The sequence below is a fragment of the Diabrotica virgifera genome, chromosome 8 (assembly GCF_917563875.1).
Source record: "Diabrotica virgifera virgifera chromosome 8, PGI_DIABVI_V3a".
NCBI classification, from domain to species: Eukaryota; Metazoa; Arthropoda; class Insecta; order Coleoptera; family Chrysomelidae; genus Diabrotica; species Diabrotica virgifera.
The window spans coordinates 219,558,491-219,574,554 of record NC_065450.1 but is presented as its reverse complement, the minus strand read 5'-3'; the positions used below and the strand labels follow the sequence as shown (position 1 = coordinate 219,574,554).

General features: G+C 32.5%; 1 protein-coding gene across 1 annotated transcript in view; it reads right to left on the bottom strand.

Moving 5' to 3' along the window:
• Positions 1 to 16,064, bottom strand: part of LOC114336293 (serine-rich adhesin for platelets-like) — a 45,433-nt gene that overhangs the window by 9,192 nt on the left and 20,177 nt on the right. The window lies entirely within an intron of this gene.

The following is a 16,064-nucleotide window of genomic DNA, read 5'->3' as shown; positions in this document are numbered from 1 at the left end:
TTTGTATGTTCTAGTTTTTGTTGTGCAAGATTTTAAAAAATTTTAATTTTTTAAAAAAGTTTAGATTGCAAAATTATTATTCAAAATCTAGTAAGTCAATTTTAATGAAATTTGGTGTACGGTTTTAGCACATTACAAAAATTTTCTAAGCGAATTAGGAAGGTTCCAAGTGTAACCTAAGTGATGGAAAATTATTGAATAAGGACAGGCTTGTTTTGCCCCCTTATTTTATATTTATTGCTATTTTGCAGCAAGAGTTATAAATGAAGACATTTCTAACTAATCGCATCTGATAGAAAATTTAATTATCTTTGTTTTATTCTTATACGACTTTGTTCCAAAATGAATCGTTTTAAAGTTATAAGCAAAAGTTAGGAGCATAAGTCAATTATTATTAACGAAGTTATTAACTCACATCCACCTAAAAACAGATCCTTACTGGTCTAATAAATATATTGCAATATTATTTGCCAAACAATTCGCCGAAATTTTAACACGGTAATTAAAATAATTATTAATATCAACTATTTTAATAGAATTAACTGTATTTCGTATAAAAAAGAATGTGTGTGTACTTTGTACGCACGTAAGAAGTTATACTTCTATTATGATATAATTTCAACGAAATAAATATACCTACTTAATATAACAGTTACAATACAAAAAATTAACAATAATTACCAAAAATGAACCAAAACTTAACAATACTAAATATTAAAAAAAAAAGAAAAAAATATGAATCGTCCGGGATTTGAACCCGCAATCTCGCGATTTTTTTATCTCTGGTCCAATGCTCTACCAACAAGGCCATCAAGCCGCATGCTAGTTACCTTTCAGATATACATAATTATACATCACGGTGACAAGTGAAATATAAAAATAGATGTTTTATTATTTTACGCCCAAGGAAGACAAATCCAAAGACACAAAATTATAATAAAAAACCTTTTAAACCAAATTTTTCAAATTGCGCAAGTTGTATTATTAATATTAATGTTAATAAATGAAATATAAATATTTTGACGTTTCACAATTTGACAATTCACTTTTAATTGCAGTGCCTTAAAATTTTTAAAGCACTAGTGCCTTAAAGTAGCATTTTTAACGCTCCTATGGAGTCCTAAAAATTGCATTTTTAACACGTTTGTAGAAAAATATATTTAAAAACACTAATATATTCTTTCCACACCTTTTCTGGACTGATACATACATAAATTAAAACATTTTGAAGTATAACTTCAAAAATATAATATGAAAACTATTTAAAAAGGCAGTATAACTATTAACTAACCTTTGTTGTTTCTCTTCCCACAAATTTTAAAACGCAACAACCATACATAACCAAACCGTCAACCGTCCAAACCACAGCTGCGCTACAGCTGCCATATTGGATAATTTTTGACATGTCATTTGAACATCCAATCAGAACAAAGTTATAATGCGCATGCGCCGGGATCGTAGGTTTTAACATATAAAAATTCACCCTCATATCGCGCGTAAAGAAGTATAACTTCAAAAAGATGCATTTAACTTTTATCAAGAATGTATTATGTTGTACCTACTCAATATCCGAATTCGGCAATTGACCGAAATTTTTACCCACAACGCGTTGTGAATTTCGTTTATTTCTCACATCGCGTTTCGGGTATTTTTGATGTGCACAGAATGCGTTGTGGATAAATTACAATGACCCACAATGCGAAACTACGAAGGCCGTCGGAGACACACGACGAATTTCGCTTTATTGCCAATACAATATTTGATATTTTGCATACAGCCCACATAAATATAGAACATAAAAGAGAACAAGGAACAAACAAAGTAATTCAAAGTGTCATGGATCGCTGACATGCAAAAATAAATGAAGGGTCCTAAAAATTTTTGTGTTTAAAACGTATTTTTAACTGCATTTTTAAATAAAATTAGAAGTTTTGTTATGTAGGTATTTGTATTTTTTTACATCATTTAGCATCATTTACATCTTTTAAAGCCATCATTTTTATTAACTTATTTTTATTTACGTGTGTGTCCGACAGTCTTCTATTCGTAGTTTCTCAATGTAGGTCTTCGCATTATATCCACAACGCGTTCTGTGCATGTCAAAAATACCCAAAACATGATGTGAGAAATAAACGAAACGTGAGAATACGGTTATTAAGTACACCATATACCGGGTGTCGACTTATATTTCCCCCTATTTTAACTGCCTATATCTTCTAAACAGCTCAAGATAGAAATATGCGGTTTTCGCTGAAAGGTTTTATTTTAGTAAAAGTTTTGTCTGGATCAGTGGTGTCATGGCAAAATTAGCAGTGCGGGAACGCAGTGCCGGAACGCATTGCTAATTTTTGTTTACAAAACCTAAATTCTCTATTATTTTTTTTTCTTTTCTTAACCAGTGTGGGAACGGCGTTCCCACGCGTTCCCACACCATGACACCACTGGTCTGGATGGATTGAGTTTTTTTTATATCGCTTTGAATTACGAAAAAAATAGCGGAATTTTGGAAAAAAACTTTGTTGACTTTTTTTTAATAGAAGACCCAGTATATTTTTTTGTAAATTGAAAGAACGGTCATTCACCTATCCAGCGATATAAAGGTTTTTAAGATCATTTGTCAAATGACTGAGTAATTAATTTTCAAAATGAGAGGTGCAACGTGGATATCATATAACTAAATAACATAATAGGTGTTGATCCCGCGTACGAAGAAAAAGTTGATTAATAGCAAGCTGAAAATTTGTTAATAGCTTAAGGGTGTCTAGTCGGACAAACTTTGATGTATGGGAACACTGGAACAGGGGAAGTTTTAATTGTGGAAGAGGTTAAAAATTTGGAACGTCAGACCACGAAAACGTCCCATGTATTTTGTCGGACAGAACTTCCAATTGATTTGTTACCCTTTCATTAAAATCTCATGCCAAAATCGGACTGCTATTTGTCACCTGTCATAATTCCTGTCATTTGACATGCTCCACGTGTTCCACTCATTAAAATGCCCAGTTGGTTATAAATAGCAGTCTGATTTTTGCAGGATAATTTAATGAAAGGGTAACGAATTAATTGGAAGTTCTGTCCGACAAAATACATGGGACGTTTTTGTAGTCTGACGTTCCAAATTTTTAACCTGTTCCACCATTAAAAGTTCCCCTGTTCCAGTGTTCCCATACATCAAAGTTTGTCCGACTAGACACCCTATTAAAAAATTTTCAGCTTGCTATTAATCAACTTTTTTATCATACGCGGGATCCAGACCTATAACTAAGCAAATTGATATTATGTTATGTGATTTTCACATTGCATCTCTCATTTTAAAAATTAATTGCTCAGTCATTTGTCAACCGATTTTAAAAACTTTATATCGCTGGATAGGTAAATGACTGTTCTTTCCATTTACAAAAAAATATACTGGGTGTTTCAATAAAAAAGTCAACAACGGTTTTTTTCAAAAATCCGCCATTTTTTATTTAAAAGCGATAGAAAAAATTAAATCCATTCAAACAAAACTTTTACTAAAATAAAACATTTCAGCGAAAACCGCATATTTATATCTTGAGTTGTTTAGAAGTTATAGGCAGTTAAAATGGGGGAAAATATAAGTGGACACCCAGTAAAGCGTGAGTCTGTCATTTGGAATAAATTCAATAGCTCAAATACTACAACATTGTTTTTTGAAAAATACTCAGACTTGTCGATTAGTATTTCAAATCGAAATTTTTTACATATAATAATAATGTATACAGGGTGTCCCAATTTAGAGATATGACATCATCGCTGATTTTCTTAAATGGCAACACTGTCATCTTGAAAGCTATTTAGGTAGGGCGTGTAAAGTTATACATAACTGCAAAATATCAAATTTTTATTTTCTACCGTTTACAAGGTAATGAAATATAAAGTTATGTCTGTAATTTGGAATAAATTTAATAGTACAAATACTAATTGTTTTTTTTTAAATGCTCAGACCTGTCGATTAGTATTTCAAATTTAAATTTTTTACATACCATAATAATGTATACAGGATATCGCAATTTACAGACCTTATGTTATTTTTAATTATCTTGTAAATGGTAGAGAATAAAAATTTGATATTATGCAGTTATGTATAGCTTTACATACCCTATCAAAATAGCTATCAAAATGACAGTGTTGCCATTTAAGAAAATTAACGATGACGTCATATCTCTAAATTAGGACACCCTGGATACATTATTATTGTATGTAAAAAATTTCAATTCGAAATACTAATCGACAGGTCCGAGCATTTTTCAAAAAAAAAATTAGTATTTGAACTATTGAATTTATTCCAAATTACAGACATAACTTTGTTATTTTTTATTATCTTGTAAATGGTAAGGAATAATAATTTGATATTTTTGCAGTTACGTATAACTTTACACACCCTATCAAAATAGCTATCAAAATGACAGTGCTGCCATTTAAGCAAAACAACGATGAAGTCATATCTCTAAATTGGTACACCCTGTATACATTATTATTGTATGTAAAAAATTTCGACTCGAAATACTAATCGACAGGTCTGGGTATCTTTCAAAAAAACAATTAATATTTGAGCTATTGAATTTATTCCAAATTACAGACTAACTCTGTACATCTTTACTATATGCAACAATGCAAAAAATAGTTATTTCAAATACTGTTTTTTTTCTTCTACAATACTAGATGACTACAATACACCATATGATTCAAATACAACACCAAACGATTCCAATACAACAGCAGATGATTCAAATACAATACCATATGATACCAATACAACGCCAGAAGATTCCAATACAACACCAGATGATTCCTATACGACACCAGATGTTTTCAATACAACAGCAGACGGTTCCAATACAACAGCAGACAATTCCAATACAACAGCTGACGATTCCCATACAACAGCAGACGATTCCAATACAAGACCAGAAGATTCCAATACAACAACATATGATCCCAATACAACACCAGAAGATTCCAATACAACACCAGATGATTCTTATACAACACCAGATGTTTTCAATACAACATCAGACGGTTCCAATACAACAGCAGACGATTCCAATATAACAGCTGACGATTCCTATATAACAGCAGTTGATTCCAATACAACATCAGACGATTCCAATACAGCACCAGAATATTCCAATACATCACTAGATGATTCCTATACAACACCAGATGTTTTCAATACAACAGCAAACGGTCACAATACAACAGCAGACGATTCCAATACAACAGTTGAGAATTCCCATGCAACAGCAGAGGATTCCAATACAACACCAGACGATTCCAATACAAGACCAGAAGATTTCAATACAATACCATATTATGATCCCAATAAAACACCAGAAGATTCCAATACAACACCAGATGATTCCTATACAACACCAGATGTTTTCAATACAACAGCAGACGGTTCCAATACAACAGCAGACGATTCCAATACAAAAGCTGACGATTCCCATACAACGGCAGCCGATTCCAATACAACACCAGACGATTCCAATACAAGAGCAGAAGATTCCAATAAAACACCAGATGGTTCCTATACAACACCGGATATTTCCAATACAACAGCAGATGATTCCAATACAACAGCTGACGATTCCCATACAATAGCAGACGATTCCAATACAAGAGCAAACGATTCCAATACAACACCAGAAGATTCCAATACAGCAGCAGACGATTCCAATACAACAGCAGAAAATTCCAATACAACAACAGAAGACTCCAATACAACAGCAGATCATTCTAATGCAACACCAGAGGATTCCAATACAACAGCAGAAGATCGTATGAGTAATTCTATTTTCTAGTATCTGATCTAGCATGCGAGAAAAAAGATAAATATATTGCAATATTATTTGCCAAACAATTCACCGAACTTTTAAAATGTTAGTTAAAATAATTAATATCAAGTAGAATAAACTACATTTCGTATTAAAAGGATGCATTTAAATTCTGTTGCAACAATGCAACAGAAGTAATTATTTCCAATGCTGTCTTTTTTCTTGTCTCTTAGGAAATTAGAGAAATCAAGAAATGCAAACATTACTAGATAGTGTCTTTGAGAGCTGTAAGGAAGCAGATCTGGATGTAAATATACGGAAAACCAAAATACTCGTAATAAGTAAACAACAGAATATAAACCCGTCTATATTATATGCAAATAGTACCAAACGTGAGCAAGTCGATCAAATTGTTCATCTTGGACATCAGTTAAATTGTAACGCAGAGAGTCACGGTGAAATTAGATCCAGTATAGACCAGACCGGAGCCGCTTTTAGAAGGATGTCCAAGGTATAACAGAGACCTAAAATTGGCATTCAGGATCCGCCTACTTCGCTGCTACGTTCGTATTCTTGGCCTTACTTTATGGTGTCGAGTCTTGGACTGTGAATAAAATTGATCTAAATCGCCTTAAGGCTTTCGAAATGTGGTGCCATAGAAGAATTTTAAAAGTTTCTAGGTTGGAGTAGATTCGAAACTCCACAAAACTACAACGTATCACCAAGACTACTGAGATTATAAACAGCATCAATAAGAGAAGGTATTTCGTATTATGTAATGAGATGAGAGGTTGCTACAAAATACTATGCAAGCAGGCAAACGCAGTCCAGGACGGAGAAGAGCTTCATGGTTGAAGAATTTGCGAGATTGTATGGTGTTGATAAAATAATGATAATTGGGCTCACAGTGAATAAAATTAAGATAGATATGGTAGTATTCAACGTTCTGAAAGGAAATGGTACATGAAGAAGGAAATGTAAACGTATCTTCCTCTCTATAAGAATATCTCTCTGTGATATCTCCGTTCTTATCTTCGGATAGTATAGGAGCACTGGCTAGGCAAACATTCTCTTTCCATATTTTGGCAGAATCTTACGTGAAATACCTAGTTATCTTATAACAAAAATGCATGTTGCAAAGAGAAAATGATGGTCAAAAATTGTTTAATACATTTTTGATAAACAAATTCTAGAATTTAATTTTTTTGTCAAGTTTAAACTTGTTTAGGTTAATTGGTTCATTCTGATCAAAAATGTCCCAGTAACTTTCCTCTAAGATGCATCGTTTTCGAATTATAAACAATTTAAGATCCAAAAACGGCTGAACAAGCTAAAACTTGTTTTAATCGATAGCTTATAATTTTACATACCCCTTGACAAGCAATAATTGGCAATTTAATGTTTATTATTTAAAAAATAGCAATAATTGGAAAAACGTGCAAAAATGGAGTTTTTCCTTTATTTTTTTAAAGGAAAACACAATTTACAGCTTTCATATTACGTCTAGAAAAACTGTATTGAAAAGTGTGCTATCGTTAGGATATGTTTATAGTTTTTGTGAAGGTGATAATTTTATCATCCAGGGTCCTCAAATAATTGCAAATTTGCAAAATTATGCTGGGCCCAAAATAAGAATTTTAAATAGTCGAAAATGCACAGTTAGCTCCCTCTCCCCCTTAGGCACTTCTAATTTTAATTTTTCAATTTTTAAAATTTCAATGTTAAGATTTCAATTTTTAAAAGTGAGTTTGAAAGCTTGAGCTAATTATTGTTATTTTTTAAACAATAAGCGTTAATTTTTCAATTTATAGCTAGTCAATATTATGTAAAACTAAAAAACGAAACTTTTTCCTTCTATAATTTCCTTTGTAAGAGTAACATTTCTCTAGTTATAGGCGAAAAACACAAACATTTTCGATTTTTCAAGATTTTGTTAAATAAAAAGAAACTAAAGACAAGGTTTGCGATTGGCGGATATAGTGATTATTGATATTGTTTGTCAGCTATAACTTTTTCCATGCGTCACGATTCATTTTCAAACAAATTAAGTCAAAACATACAGTGAAACGAACGTCGATGTGTATATTATACATTTTGTATACTGTATACTATATACTACACGCATCGGTGTACGTTACACTTTATGTTTTGACTTAATTTGTTTGAAAATCAATCGTGACGCATGGGAAAAGTTATAGCGGACGAACTATACAAGATACATCCTGTGATTCCAGCAAAAAAGTAGACTTGCAAAAAAATTTTGCAAAAAAGTCTTAATATAATCATAGTGAAAAATCAATTATTTCTTGTGTGTGGTACCATATTGAATCATCAAAATTATCGTGAAATAATCATTAGTTTTATTTGAGTTATAAAATTTAAGATCATTCTTTGTATAAAACATTATTCTAAAGCTCCTAATCCTTTTATATTGATTAATATCATTCAATGGTAATCAGTTTAAATATATGTATAATAAATGAGATAAAACAAATAAAATATCGTTGTTTTATATTACCTGCCTTGTTTTTAATATTTAAAACCCCAATGGGGGATTAAATATCAATTTAGAAAAGACAAAATACCTCTCAATTGGCGCTGAAGCAGAATAACTCGATATCGAAGACAATCAAAAAATAAATCCATGTGACGAATATAAATACCTGGGCGTCATCTTCGACCGTAGTGGAAAAGATGAACGAGAAATTGAACATCGAATCATACAAGCCCGAAGAGCTATAGCATGTCTAAACGGAGTTCTATGGAGTAAAGAAATATCAAAGAAAAGAAAATGGAACATATGTATATGAGACAATGGTTAAAACTAGCCTACTTTATGGAGCCGAGACATGGAGAATAACCGAGAAATATAAGAAAAAGGTCGAAGCCACGGAAATGGATGCCATCAGAAGATCGATGAGAATATCAAGAGCCGAAAGAATAAGTAATGAAGTAATAAAACAACAAATGGGTGTAGAGGGCACTATAGTTGAAGATATTGAAAGAAAACGGCCCATATGGTATGGGCATGTGAGCCGAATGGGGGACGAAAGATTGCCTAAAAAACTATGATGTGGCAACCCTTAGAGAAGAAAAAACGAGGACGACCACCACAGAGCTGGAATCTGGGAGTTAGGAAAGCGTTGTAAGCAACCAATGCCTGGTTGTACCAACAGATCTTAAGGTTAGGTTAGGTTAGGTTAGCCCAGCTCAGCTTATAGATAGAGCTGCTTTAAGTCTCACTTACGTTACACCATAATTTTCGAATTTATCTAAGCAATTCAAGTGCCAATCCATTGTGGCAAACTGAAAATTGATTTAAGACTCAATGGTGTAACGCGTATGTTTCGTAAGCTGACCTTAAAGCACATCTCAAGCTTAAGATCTGTTGGTGCAACCATGTAGTTTGAAACAACATTAAAACATTTTTTAAACAATGATCTTCTTTAGAAAATTCAGAAAATGCCACCTAGGCTGCATATTACCAACAAGAAAAGCGATTGCCAGGAAACGAGCCAATAGAAGATACAAGTTCTTTTTTCTGAGGTAATGTTAGTAGCAAACCGTAGTCTTTATTAACCTATGATCACTCTAAATACTAGAGGACATTTTAAAATCATAAATTAAGTGTAAATAATAGTAAAGCTTGAAATTGAGACAACTCTGTATTTGAACAAAAAATACCAGAAATGCTTATGAAGAAACCATACATTATCAAAAGGGAAGGGGTCGAGGAAAGCTGGGCAAAAATTAATGCAAATATCTTGGACTGAGCTAAGGAAGCCCTGGACGAAAGAAAGATAAATAAAAACAAGTATCCTTCAAACCAAAAAGCTTACTTAGAATACGTGTCAAATAATACAAGATAAGCCTACGAAGATTATAATAGAATAAGAATTTGCTACGAATAAAAGGAAATGGTGATTAGTGTTCGGAAATCAAATATGGAGTCCGTCAGGGATGTACACTATCACTCCTGCTGTTCAACATATACTCCGAGGAGAAGCAGTGAATGATGTTGAATTTGGAACTCACTCCAGGAGTTAAGGAATAGATTCACAGAAGTAAGTAGGAGATATAATGTGGACTAAACATTAAGAAAACAGAATGTATGATGATCTCTAAGAAGAAACAGCAATTTGGACGAATCAGTGTGAACGGTCAATAAATGGAAAGTGTAAAATCATACAATTATCTCTGTGCTTACTAAATAGGTACGAACGTCAATGAAAATGGGAGAGAAAGTAAGATCTGCATCTCAAAAAACAGCTAAGCTATTCAAATGCCATGATTTATCAATACCCATAAAAATCAGGTTACTACGATGTTATAACTTTCCTATAATGTTGTAGGGAATTGAGCCGTGGACTCTCACAGACGCCACCTGCAATGAAATTGAGGTTTTCGAAATGTGGCTTTTTCATCGAATCCTGAAGATATCTTATACCGATCACATTACTAATCAGGGTGTATGATTAAAAATACAAAAAGAAAAATAGCTGTTAAGCTTTTAATCACAATAAAAACAGCCAAAATCGAATACCTTGGTCACCTTATGAGAAATAGCGAGAGATATGGACTGCTGCAACTAATCTTACAGGAAAAAGTACAAGGAAGAACGAAGACTAGGAAGGCGCAGGGTTTCCTGGCTGAAAAATCTACGTACGTGGTTCAACACAAGAACCACAAATCTTTTTAGAGCAGCAGTGTGCAAAGTACAGCAGTGTGATGAAATAATAGAAGCTGTGGAATCGCTACAATTAGGATACAGACTCGATCACAGTAGAATCAGTATAGTGTGCTATGTGGATGATGCAGCCCTGATTGCAGAGGATGAGGATATGAGGATGACCTACAAAGACAACTTAATCGATTCTACGAAGCATGTCGACGACTCCACGTGAACATATTCACGCAGAAACAAAATGTATTACCATGGCGAGAGATCCAATTGGATGCAAGCTCGTAGTAGAGGGGAAATCCATAGAACATCTAAACCAGTTGAAATATCTAGCTGTAGATTTATCAAGTTATCATGACCCAACCAGAGACCTGGACTGGGAGAAAGAGGACGAATGAACAAGGCCGCAATAATGTCCAGATATTTGAGACATGTGGTCTGGAATAACCCATATATGAGAATGGACAGCAAAGTTAGAATTTATAAAACTTGCATCAACAAGGAAAGACAGCAATAAAACTAAAAACATGCTAGGAATAGCCGAAATGAAAACTCTAAGAGAAATATCAGGGAAGACAAGAAGGGAAAGAATACGAAACAACGTCATCAGGAAACAATGTGGCGTGCAAGCCGTAGTAAGATGGGGTAGTCAAAGACGAAGAGAATGGTTCAGTCATGTAAAAATAATGGATGAGCACAGACTACCAAGAATTGCGCTAGAAGGAAAACCAGCTGGCAAATATCCACCGCGCGGGGAGACCACTAAAAAGATGGAGAGATAGCTGGCAGTCTACCTCTCAAGAAATACTTCAACGTCGAAATTAACAGGTCTACAGATCAACAACAAGTATAAGAAGAAGATGTTTTTGTAAATATATTAAAAGTAAATAACTCAAGATATTGATGAGTCGTACGAAAAGTATATAGTCCAGGGCGCATCTGTTTTGAGATGGACGTTGAGAGGTGACTCAAATTTTTTTGCAGAAATTGCTTAAAAATAACTCAAATAATAATATTTAAGTTTTCCTCCCACTCAAAATGCTCCGGAACATTGTTTAAATAATCAAAATGTCAAAATATGAAGAAAACATTCGATTTTTTTATTGGTTTTTTTATTATAACTTTAAAACTATTCATTTCTGAGAAAAGTTGTACTGACATAAAAGTTGCGTAATTAAATTTCCTACATTATAGAATTAGTAAAAATTTAAAAAATAGTCACCCTTGTTGCAAAATAGCAATAATTGCGAAAAAAACCATACAAAAACAAGTATTCGCATTTTACGTTTTTCAACCATTTATGCTACACTTAGGATCTTCTTATTTTAGCCAGAAAAACTTTATGATACAGTAAAACAATACTGTAAATTTTGTTAAAATCGGTTTAATAGATTTTGCAAAATAAATTTTGCAATCCGGCTTTCGCCAAAAAAAATTCATTTTTTTTTAATGTTGCAGGACTTAAAATAAAGCAGATAGCAAGTTGAATTTTTTTTTGCTTATAAAAATTCACTGTACCTTTCATTTGCAATTTGCAAAATTAAAATCGATTAATTACCTCGGCGTCAGGAAATTTTTTAAATAAACATTAATTTTTTGGTGCTACGCGCAGGACAGCGGTGTTCGATTCGCACAAGTTGATTTCCACCAAAATTTCTTCCAAACTTTATCTAATATATTATTTTCTTACTCTACATTTTGTTGTATTTTAATATTTTAATTCCACAAAAATCAAACTAATTTTATTATTGTTTGTGAAATATTGTTTAAACAATTGTATATGTTTAAAAATAATAAACTTTTATTCTCTAAGTTAAAATGTATGAACAAAGAAAGTTTTTACTAAAAAAAGTGTTATATCAAAGGATAGAGTATGTGTTTTTATTTTGCAATAAACAAATTTATTTATTTATATAGAAATGTAATAAAAATTAAAATGTATCAATCATTATTAAAGGTACTTGGAATGCCCAATCAGAGCGTTCTCCAAACTAGTCAAACTATCCGCTGTCCTGCGCGTAGTACCAATAATTAATGTTTATTTAAAAAAATTCCTGAAGCCGTGGTAGTTAATCGATTTTAAATTTAGCAAATTGCAAATGAAAGGTACAGTACACTTTTATAAGCAAAAAAAATTCAACTTGCTATATATGCTTTATTTTCAGTCCTGTAACATTTTGAAAAAATGAATTTTTTTGCGAAAGCTGGATTTCAAAATTTATTTTGCAAAATCTATTGAACCGATCTTAATGAAATTTAAAGTGTTGTTTTACTGTATCATAAAGTTTTTTTGGGTGAAATATGAAGGTCCTAAGTGTAGCATAAATGGTTGAAAAACGTAAAATTCGAATACTTGTTTTTGTATGGTTTTTTCGCAATTATTGCTATGTTGCCACAAGGATGACTATTTTTTAAATTTTTAACCAATTCTATATTGTAAGAAATTTAATTAGGCAACTTTTATGTTAGTACAACTTTTCTCGGAAATGAATATTTTTAAAGTTATAATCAAAAAACGAAGAAAAAAATCGAATTTTTCTTTCATTTTTTGACATTTTGATTATTTAAACAATGTTCCGGACTTTTTGAGAGGGAGGATAACTCAAATATTATTATTTAATTTATTTTCAAGCAATTTCTGCAAAAAAATTTGAGTCACCTCTCAACGTCCAAATGTACTAATATTTTTACAGATGCGCCCTGGTCTAATACCACAAAGGCAGTATTTTTATAGGCTATTTTAGCGCCCATTTTAAGTTTTTCATACTTTTTAATTCGGACTATAATGATAATCATTAGAAAACCAGTATATGGCACATGATAACTGAAAATTTCACAGTAGTATCTAAAAAAAAAGATTTGACTGACTGCTGTAAAGTTTTTACAGAACTTGATTCTACACCGCAAACAATAATTACGGAAGGAATTCGCTTTCTTCTTGCGGTTTATGGAGCTCCAAAAAAAATTATTTGTCTTGATAAATACCGATACTTAACTTTTGTAAAAAATACGCGAAACAAGAAACAAGTACAACTATCATGTCTTCCTCCAACATCAGCATCTGCTTTTCAACATTTGTATCGAGTATATTATCAAGTTCAAACATGGCTAGACAATGAACTGAATCCAGAAGACTGGGGTTGGAAATTAATAGATAATACTCTGGAACCGATTAAAACCTTACTCCCACCTGCTCCAGAAAAACTCATTAACACTATTTTTTGAAATTGCAAAAAAGGTTGTAGTGCCAATTGTGGATGTAAAAAAGTCGGGTTGCTGTGTTCTCTAGTGTGTACCAACTGCCAAGGTCAGTCTTGCTCAAATGTCCAGTTTAGTACAACAGAGGAAGACTCCTGTGATTTTAATGAAGAGACCAATGACTCAGTCACATTTGAACAATTTTTGAACATCCAGCAAGAGGAAGAGGAAGAAGATGAAATCGAAGAAGACTTGACTGTTGAAGTAGACTTTCAAGAATATGAATCTGATTAAAATATCTAAATAAATCAAAACAATAGTTAACCTAATAATCAATAGCAATATTAATAATCAATATCAATAATAAGGTAATATCTAGAACTTGACCGGTATTGTTTCCTTAAATTATCCTAAAATTGTCAAAAAGGTTAGTGGAGTAGGCCTACAGGGGAAACCACGGTAAAAAACGCGCCGTGTACACTACCTCACAGGTGCGTGGTGTGGAAACGTGTGCATATCATGTATAATGTGACTTTTTGAATCGCGATATCTCAGGAATGGCAACTCTTAGGAAAAAAATAGTAAGGACTATTTTTGTAGAGAATTTTAAGATCTACAACTTTGATTTAAGTTTTTTTTTTATAAAACTTACCGTTTTCGAAAAAATCCAAAAAATCTCAAATTTTGACCTTTGACCCCGAATAACTTTTGACGCACACATGGGATCGATGGGGACTTTTTAAACTTTATTTGTTATGGTATACCCTAGCTCTCCACCAAAATTTGGCTCTCCGGCAATTTTTGTTATTTGAAATGTCTATATAGACCGGGTTAAAAGAGCAATGTTAAGTATACGACTGTCAGATAAAAAGAGGAACGACTGGGTAAGATCAAAAACTAAAGTCGAGAACATAACAACAAAAGTTGCCAAACTTAAATGGAGCTTTGCAGGCTACACTGCTAGACAAAAAGACCAACGTTGGAATGCAACAATACAACATTGGAGACCTTACCAAAGTACCAAAGTACCAAAAACGACCGAGAGTAGAGCTCCATTCGCGGGAGATTCCCGGGACAAATTTCCCGGAAAATCAGCAAAAAAATGAGAATCTCAAATCCCGGGAATTCTTAAAGATTTCCCGGGATTTTTTTAATATTTAATTTTAAATTATGACCGGAGATATTACTCACAATTAATAAATGATTTTGATACAATTATCTCTGTGCTTAATAATCATTTTCAACTGTTCCACTTCTAACATTTATTTTTCAATTATACAGGGTAGGCCAAAGAAAAGAGTCCAACTCGATATTTTGCAGTAGTTATTGGATTTTAAGGAAAATGCCGAAACAGGTCGATTTTTGTTTCAAGGAGGACACATTTTTACGATACATACCTTATTTTTAAATAGGGAATAGGGGTCGTGGGCAGCTCATTTCAAAGGGTATTTAATTCTCTATTTATTAATATAAACATGATCATAATTATTTATAAAGTCTGTGCAAAAAAGTTTTTAATTAAATTAATTAACAAAAAAAGAATGTGATGTAATTTATTTTATTTAAAATACATTTTACAGTTGTCAGAAAACAAATAAATGTTTATTTCACAAATAAACATTGCTTTTTGCTTAAATTAAATGTTCAAACTTGAACAAAATGTTCAAGCAAAAAGCAATGTTTATTTGAGAAATAAATATTTATTTCTGTTTTCTGACAACAGTAAAATGACAGTAAAATGTATGTTAAATAAAATAAATAACATACATTCTTCTTTTTTTTTGTCAATTAATTTAATTACAAAAAAATTTTGGACACCCTGTATAAATAATTATGATAATGTTTATATTACTGAATAGAGAATTGAATACCCTTTCAAATGAGCTACCACACGACCCCCTATTCACACGTGGAAGGGAGGGGGTTGACAAATGATAGATGTATGTATCGTAAAAATGTAGCCACCTTAGAACAAAAATCGACCTGTTTCGGCATTTCCTTAAAATCTAATAACTTCTGCCAAATATCGAGTTGGACTCTTTTCTTTGGCCCACCCTGTATATATTTTAGTAATTGCACTGAAAAAAGAATTAAAAAACAATTTCTTTTTTCTATTTTTAAATTTCCCGATTCCAGGGAAGTCCCGGGAAATCCAAATTACCGACTCCCGATTACCTGCAAATCAAAAGGGGCCGGGAAAATGGAGCTCTAACCGAGAGAAAGACCACAGATGAGGTGGGTTGATGATATTAAAAGAGTAGCCGGAACGAATTGGAAATATGTTGCTCAGGATAGAGACCGATGGAAGGAGTTGGGAGAGGTCTATGTCCAAACCTGGACGATAGAAGGCTAAGAAGAAGAATTAGACTATTTTCTTAGCATAGATG